Here is a 9906-nt window from a genome sequence, read left to right on the forward strand (position 1 = left end):
TAACCTGGAATGCATATATATATATATATATATATATATATATATATATATATATATATATATATATATATACGCACGTGTGTGTATGTCTATTTTATTAAAGCCGAATTAGTCAACGTTTATTTTCGTAAAGCGTTTTTTTCTAATATTTTCATGGCATAAAATACGTGTGAAAATATTTTTCATTTTTCGGATTGTTTTGTAAACCACTTCCATTGTAATCGGTCTAATAAGACGTAATTTGCAATTAACTTACTTACTGATATATTTTTACTGCGTTCATATCTCATTACATTCATCTCTTATCGTGTTGCTTGACCTGCGCTCTTATTTAATACAATATCTCTCTTTCATCCGTCCGTGACGCTTTCCGCTCTGTCTTTCCATCTCTGTCTCTTTCATCGTTAAGAATAAAAGGTAACCAAACTAAATTTAAAACTTAGGATTCCTATGTTTCGTTACAAACAAAAGGAAATATTACCACTATTTTGTACGAGAAGAAGAAGAAGAAAAAGAAGAAGAAGAAGAAGAAGAGAGAGAGAGAGAGAGAGAGTATGTGAGTGTGTGAGAAAGATTTCGTTGTGAACAGCGTACGTAGATTCAAACAGTCATATTGTTTACTTCAAAGAAAAATATTTATCTTGAGTTATAATAGATATCAGATGTAAAAATCATCTGCTGTATTATTATTATTATTATTATTATTATTATTATTATTATTATTATTATTATTGTTGTTGTTATTATTATTATTATTATTATTATTATTATTATTATTATTATTAGTATTATTATTATTATTGGCTCGCAAGGAGATTTCACACAGTTCATAAAGGATCTCTCCTTGAGAACAACCTGTGGTGATCCCTGGGAGCTGAGTGACAACAAGTCTCCCCAGATTTCCAGTACTCTACAACACTTTCGATAACATTTGCAAATGAATTTACATTATCGCAAGGGCCACTTACCATTGATTTCTTGATAGCAGCGGCCATTGGTCTCCACTAGAAATTGGGTGGCAAGAAGCCTCCCCAAGGTTCCAGTTCTCTTGGCACTTGTCCACTGGAGGTATGGTCAGCGTCAGCGCTCTCTCTCCGCGATGTTTCCATCCTCTACGACCCTTATCGGCTATTTGACATTATTATTATTATTATTATTATTATTATTATTATTATTATTATTTACACTAGGAGTAGTATCAAGTCGTCTGGAGGACAATTAAAAAACTACAAAATCCCCGATGTTTTAGGTGGCCTTCAAGTACCACCAACATCCTTAGAAAAACCCTTGATCTTTGAAGCTCCTGGTTTGGATCCGGGATTAAGGGAAATCCTCTGGAAATGAATCCCATCCCTTTCCAGAGAGACGTTGATAAACGAAATCAGAATTATTATTCTATTTATCTTCTTGTTCTTCTTGTTCTTCTTCTTATTATTATTATTTATTTATTTATTTATGTTATTGGTATTGCCCTATTCTTTTATTATTATTTATTCTATTTATCATTATTTATTCTATTTATTATTATTATTATTATTATTATTATTATTATTATTATTATTATTATTATTATTTATTTGTCTGTTTCTTTATTTTTACTATTATTTCCATCATTATCATTAATATTATTGATCATCATTATTTCGTCATCATACTTTTTATTATTTCTTCTTATTATTATTTATTATTCCATGTCATTATTATTTATTATATATAATATTTATCCACTTGGTTCGCGCACCTGTTTTGATGGTGACGATTCACGTTAAAAAGCAGTGGTTTTCCTTAAAGTCTGAGTGACACACATATCTCAAATAGTTCACTTTGTTGATTACATTTTCCTTGGAAATCAATGTTCTCGCAACAGCCGTTTTAAGTTGTTTCAGTGCATTAATAATATATATTTTTTGCTCTTTACATGATTCTAGTGATCTCAATTCTCTAAAACGCCCTAACACGTCCCGCGTTAGACGTGTGAGTAATGTATATATGCGTGTGTGCGTGTATGTGTTTGTTCTGTGGGTGTTCGAGTGTGTCTATGCGTGCGTGAATTGGAATGATTTAAGTGGTTTGGGGAGTAATTATTTAATTTTTCACACCAGCGGGCACCGGTCTAACGTCGTTTGTCACATCATGATTGTTGTCATTAATATCATTTGTATTATTATTATTATTATTATTTTATTATTATTATTATTATTATTATTATTATTATTATTATTATTATTATTAGTAGTAGTAGTAGTAGTAGTAGTAGTAGTAGTAGTAGTAGCAGCAATATTAATACTAATATTTGTAGGCGTAGTAAAACGAGGACTATAAGCACTAGAGATGTGTGATATATGGGCCATTGTAATGTATCATCTACCTGGTTTGTTCCCACCCAAATCTTGCATGAAATGGAATATTTTTTGACACCTTGTATTGCAATAAGAAGACTGCTTCGTTTTCTAACGCATATATCAAGTTGCATTTTTATTTCCAATTTTTGCTTCATTTGGTGATTGCCAATATTTAGTATTGCATCATTCGCCGATATTGTGTTTTAATATGTTCATAGTACAATCTATTCGATATATGAACTCTAGCCCTCGATTGTAGCTTTTTTTCCACATAAAATAAATGTGTAAGCATTTTTATTATCCCCCTCTACACATACACCCCATAAATACACACACACACACGCACACACACACACACACACACACACACACACACACACACACACACACACACACACACACACATACTTTTTACGTTTTTAATCGATATTGATATAAATTTTAAGTTTGAATTTTTATATCTTTATTAAAAAAATTAGATTTTTTAAAAAAAGTTAGATTTTTTAAAAAATAAGATTTTTGAATTAAATTTGTTTCAAATTAAAATTGTTATATATATACACATATATATATATATATATTATAAAAAAATTCAATTGAAATTAGATTTTAAAATTAAAAGAATTCAAGTTTTAAAGTTAATGAAATCATCATCATCAGATAAATAAACGGGGGGATTTAACAAAACGAGAGTTAAACATAAACTCGTGAGGTATATATATATATATATATATATATATATATATATATATATATATATATATATATATATAGATATATATACAGGGTGTCCACAAAGTCTGGCTACATGATGTGCTTTGTGGAAGCATCCTGTAGATTATGTAGCCAGACTTTGTGGGCACCTTGTATATATATATATGTATATACACGCACACACACGCGCGCACGCGCGTATATATATATATATATATATATGCGCGCGCGTATATCTATATATATACATACATATATATATATATATATATATATATATATATATATATATATATATATATATATAAATACAGGGTGCCCACAAAGTCTGGCTACATAATCTACAGGATGCTTCCACAAAGCACAAAGTCTGGCTACATAATGTAGCCAGATTTTGTGGACACCCTGTATGTATATATATATATATATTCCACTTCTGCGTACAAAATAGATGAGTATTGGCTGAAGAGAGCTTGATATGGATATCTTAAACGGCTCTAATTATCGGGCTGGAAACCGACGGTACCAAAGACTCATCTAACAACTTTCTGCATACAAAATACAAAATATAAATACGCTCTTATTTTCGGATTTTCCTTTTAATTCAGTAAAAATACTAACCATATATATATATATATATATATATATATATATATATATATATATATATATATATATATATATATATATACTTATATACTTACACACACACACACACACACACACATATATATATATATATATATATATATATATATATATATATATATATATATGCAGTGTAAAAGAGAGATAGAGAGTATAATATTAACTAATAATCTAGAAGATTTCCTTCGATGGAAAGAAACACAAAGGTTTATGCATATTATTTTAGCGAAGCATTAAACACTGCCGAGGCCAATATTCAAAATAAACACGTAAACATACTATGTTATCTTCTGCAAATATAGAAATAAACAATAAAATATATTTTGATATGTAAAAAGCAATAAAGTTAATCTTTATATGTAATAAACGATAAATTGTATTTTTATATGTAATAAACAATGGTCTATTTTAATATACAATTAAAAATACAGTTATTCAAGATATCAAACAATGAAGATATTTTAATATGAAGCAAGCAATATTGCTTTTATTCATATGTAACAAACAACGAAATATATTTAATTATATAATAAACAATGCAGTTTGTTTAAATATGTAATAAACAATGAGGTTTATTTAAATATGAAATAAACAAGGAAGTTGATTCGATAATGTAACAAACAATAACGTTTATTTTCATATGTAATAAAGAATACAGTTTTTATATATAATAAACAATAAAGTATTTTGTATATAATAAACAATAATTGTATTTTAATATGTAACAAATAATATAATTTGTTTTAATATGTAATAAACGATAACGTTTGATTTAATATAATATATGATAACGTTTATTTTAATATGTAATAAACAATAAAGATTTTTCATATGTAATAAGCAATAAAGTTTATTTTATGTATAATACACAATAAAGTTTATTTTTATATGTAATAAACAACAAAGTTTATTTTTATATGTAATAAACAATAAATTTTATTTTAAAACATAATAAAAATGAAGTGCATTTTTATATGTAATAAACTGTATTTAAAATGTATATTAAGTAGTAAAGTTTTATTTCTTATATGAGGAACAATTAAGTTTGCTTTAATATGAATAAACATTGAAGATTTTTATATGTAATGAACAAAAAGTGCATTATATATATAACAGAAAGTTAAAGTTTATTTATTATGCAATAAAAATAAAGTATATTTTAAAATTAACAACAAATATTTAAGTCTATTTTAATATATAACAAACAATAGTATATTTTATCTCGTAACAAACAATAGAGTTTTTTTAAATTATTATTTATATGTAATAAACAAAAATACTTTAATATGTAAACAATCAATAAAGTACATTGTAATATGTAACAAACAATAATATTTTTAATATTTACTAGAAAAGAAAGTGGTTTTAATATGTAACAAACAACAAAGTTTATTTAATATGCAATAAAATAACATTTATTTCATGAGAATCAAACAATGATGTTTATTATAAAATAAACAATAAAGATGATTCCAATATGTATAAAAGAATTAAGTTTATTTTAATGAAATTTATTTTAATACCTTACAACTAATAGCGTTTATTCTGATGTGTAATAAAATAACGTTTATTTTTAATATTTATTCAATAATGAGGTTAATTTTAATATGTAATAACCAAGTATGTTTACTTTAATATGTCATAAATAATAAAGTATATTTTATGTATACCATACAATAAACTATATTTAAATATTAAACACACCATTAAGTATTTTCTAACAAAGTACTTTAATATATTATGCACAATAAGCTATAAGTGTTTAATATATAACACACAATAAGCTATAATTGTTTAAATATATAATACAAATAAGCTATAAGTGTTTTAATATATAATACAAATAAGCTATTTTCTAACAAAGTCCATAGTGAATTTTTATATATCAAAAATGGATTTCTTTAAATATGTAATCAAATTTCAATTTATATGTAATAAACACTAACATATATGTAAAAAAGCATATTTCCGGTGTAATAAACATTAACGTTTATTTTAATGTATAATAAACAATGAAGTGCATTTAAATGTGTAATAAAGAAGAAAGTATATTTTAAGGTTTAATAAACATTAACAATTTTTACTATATAATAAACAATAACGTCTACTTTGATATGTAATAAACAATGCTGTTTATTTTAATAATATAAACAATAATGTATATTTAAATGTGCAATAGACAATAAATTATTTTTAGTGTGTAATAACCAATGAAGCTTATTTCTATATGTAATTAAGAACGAAGTACATTTTATTATGTAATAAACAATAAAGCTACTTTTAATGCAATAAACAATAAATTATATTTTAATGTGTGATAAACGATGAAGTTTTCTTTGAATGTGTAATTTAATCGTTAACAAACCGTTAAGTTTATTTTTATGCGTAATAAACAATAAAGTAACGTTTTTGTATAAATAACAACGAAGTATATTTTATTATATAACAAACAATCAATTTTGTTTTAAGACGTAATAAATAATAAAGTATATTGTGATATGTAATACGCAATAATGTATATTTTGATATCTTATAAACTAAAACGTTTCTTTTATATGTAAAAACAATAACGTTAATTTGAATATGCTATAAACAATAAAGTTCACTTTAATATGGAACAAACAATAAAGTCTTTCTTAATAAGTAATAAACAATAATGTACATTTTAATATGTAATAAGTTAAAATGTTTATTTTATATGTAATAATAAATAGTTTCTTTATGTAATATACAATCACGTAAGAAACCAATATTAACATGCAAGTTTATTTAACTATGTGAGAACAATAATGCATATTAAAGTTGTAATTAACAATAAAGTTTCTTTTAATAAGCAATAAATCATAAAGTCAATTTTATATGTAATAAACAACAAAGTTTAATCAATATGTCAACAAAAATTGAGTTTATCAGTATGTGAAATAAACAATAAACTGTATTTTAATATGTAACAAATCAATAAACTATATATTTTTTAATATGAAACAAGCAATAAAGCTTTTTTATATTAAAAAGTTATTAATTTCTTAATATGTAAAAAATAATAAACATTATTTTAATATGTAACAAACAATAACGTGTATTTTATATGTACTAAACAATGATCTTTTATATTATATGAATAAACAATATAGTTTATATTTATATGCAATAAACAATATTTATTTTAATATGTAATCAACTATACTGTTTATTAAAGTATACATAGTATTAGTAGAGTAATATAAAATACGGTTTATTTTAATACGTAATAACCAATACGTTTTTAATACGTAATAAACAATACATTTTTAATACGTAATAAACAATTAAGTTCGTATCATTATACAATAATTAGTGACGTTTATGTACTGAACAATTATTTTATTTTGACATCTAGTAAACAATAAAGTTTATTTGTATATGTAATAAACAATAATGTTTATTTTTATATTTACAAACAATTTTAATATGTAACAAGCAATAGATTAGTGTTTAAAATTAGTTAATGATTTTATTTAATATCCATCTATCTGTCTATCTATCTATCTATTTATCTATCTATCTCTTTTTATCTCTCTATATATATATTCAACACTATTTTCAAGTTCACACAGCTTATAATTCTGGAAACTTTTAGCGAGATTAAATATTAATAATCAATTTACCAGAGTACAAAGCTACAAAATTAGAAATAAATATTGATATAAGAAATCCAATTTAAAATCTGTAATTTATTTTTTTGGGAGGGAATAAAATTTGTAAAAACATTAATTTTAGAAAGTTGTTAGTTTTTGATTTTGTATTCCTTGTCGACTAATAAATTGTTGTTTATTTTAATTTACAGCTTTTAGATGTAACTTCTTATGTACACACAGACACACACACGCACGCACACAACACACACACACACGCACACACGCACACACATATACATATATATGCGCACATGTATACATACATATATATATATATATATATATATAGATAGATAGATAGATAGATAGATAGATAGATAGATAATAGAAATCGTATTAGAAAAGTCAGGAAGTAACTTGATATAAAGAACAAAACTACCATCTTATAAACAAAGTAGGTAACGGTTAATTTTACACGGATAGATTCCGATCCAGAAAGCAAGATTTTTCGCATTTGCCGAAAACATCCCCCTAGAGTGTGAGGACTAAATCACAAAATAATGGAAGCGAGAGTTATTAGGCTGCCGAAAGTAAATCCATGATCTACTATCTATCCGCCATATATATATATATATATATATATATATATATATATATATATATATATATATATATATATATATACATACATACATACTTGTTTATTGTTATATAAACATGCTCACATCCCGCTGCTATAACTAGCCACTTGTGTCTCAATACATTTTTATTGAGCACTATCTAACAACCTCGTTGAATTCATTAGTCCATTACTTTTGAATATAAAAAAACCCGAGTATATATATATATATATATATATATATATATATATATATATATATATATATATATATATATATATATATATATATGCTAGCAAAAGTACCCGTCGTTGACTGGGTTCAAAAACAGCTTACAGAAAAGTGACTCTGATTTATGAAAGTATGATAGGTTATGAAAAGGAAGGGTTGTAAATTTGGGTTGAATTTGGGAGTATCAAAACCAAAGCAAAATATGATGAAAGTAAAAATAAAATAGATAAACACCATAATTTATTATACCGTGTCTGTCCTACTGAAACACTTATCACAATATTCTGTGAATCTATTTTAAAAAACATTGTTAAACTTTGTGACAGATTTCCATTCTATGGAGGTCAGGTGCGAACGAACACCCCATAATTTTATTATACCATATTTCTTCAAACTGAAACATAATTATCAAAGTATACTTACGCAGATAGATATGAAAACCTTTATTAAAGTTTGTGCCTATTTCCATTCTATGGAGGCCAGGCGCGAACGCAGACCCCACAATTTTATTATACCATCCCTATTGAAATTAAAACATACTTATCAAATTATTTTTATGTACATCTATATCAAAAACGATTATAAACATTTTTTTAAATTTTTAATTTTTTATTTCCATACTTTGTGGACCAGGCGCGAAGGCAGACCCCACAATTTTAATGGACCACCGTTCTGCCAGATCAAGCATACCCATTCCTGTGTCTCAATACATCTTTATTATATGTAATTAGTTTTTATTTTTTTAAATAGTCAACTATATAGGAGCCTATTCGTGACCACACACAGACACAGACACACACACACACACATACATCCAGCTTTATATTATATATATATATATATATGTGTGTGTGTGTGTGTGTGTGTGTGTGTCTGTGTGTGTGTCTGTGTGTGTGTGTGTGTATTGGATTTGGTTTAACAGACAAATACTTTAATCTTTTTAAATAAGCGATTCCTATACGTCTCATATAATTTATACTTATTCCATATGGTCTCGTTCGTCATAATATGCAGGTTTATCGACTAACCTGTGCGTTCGGAATGCAGAGTACTATTTCCAGGACCCATCTGTGACTATAATGCAATTTATAATTGATTGTATATCCTGGTAGTAGAATGCATATTTTAAAGAGTTTATTTAATTTTTCAGATAGACATGGCGACGTTTAGTTACAAAACATGTTTTAGGTGTGTATTATTGAGAGGCAAAGTATAGAAAACTGTTTAATTAGATATTTTGTCGCAATAAAAATACAATCTTGATAAAAGTCACAAGAAATCAGTAAATGACGAAAACATTTGAAAATGATAAAAATTATAAATTATAACCCCGAAGGGATAATCATAGAGTAACAAAATTCCAAGCAAAAGCCGCAAAGTCAAATCATAAAACGCCTTAAAATATTTTAGAAAGTCAGAAAATCCTATTAAAAAAGGCACTGAAAATATTTGTAAATACAACCTCAAAGTATTTCCTCAATAAAACGATTTTAGAATATTCTAAACTATCTGTTTTGTATGACTTATATCGATCAGTTTCTACTTGCAAACACAGAATATGTAATTAATGATATCGATTCGAATCATTAAAATTTATTCGAAGAAAAACATAGACTGAAAATTAAATATGTGGATAGGCAAACTCAAATATCGATTTTTACGTGCAATTCTCCAATAAAGTGTAGGTTTCATTTCGACCATGTGACTGGATCTTCTTTATCTATTAAACATCTG

The sequence above is a fragment of the Euprymna scolopes genome, chromosome 18, assembly GCF_053919585.1.
Source record: "Euprymna scolopes isolate OS-2025 chromosome 18, ASM5391958v1, whole genome shotgun sequence".
NCBI classification, from domain to species: Eukaryota; Metazoa; Mollusca; class Cephalopoda; order Sepiida; family Sepiolidae; genus Euprymna; species Euprymna scolopes.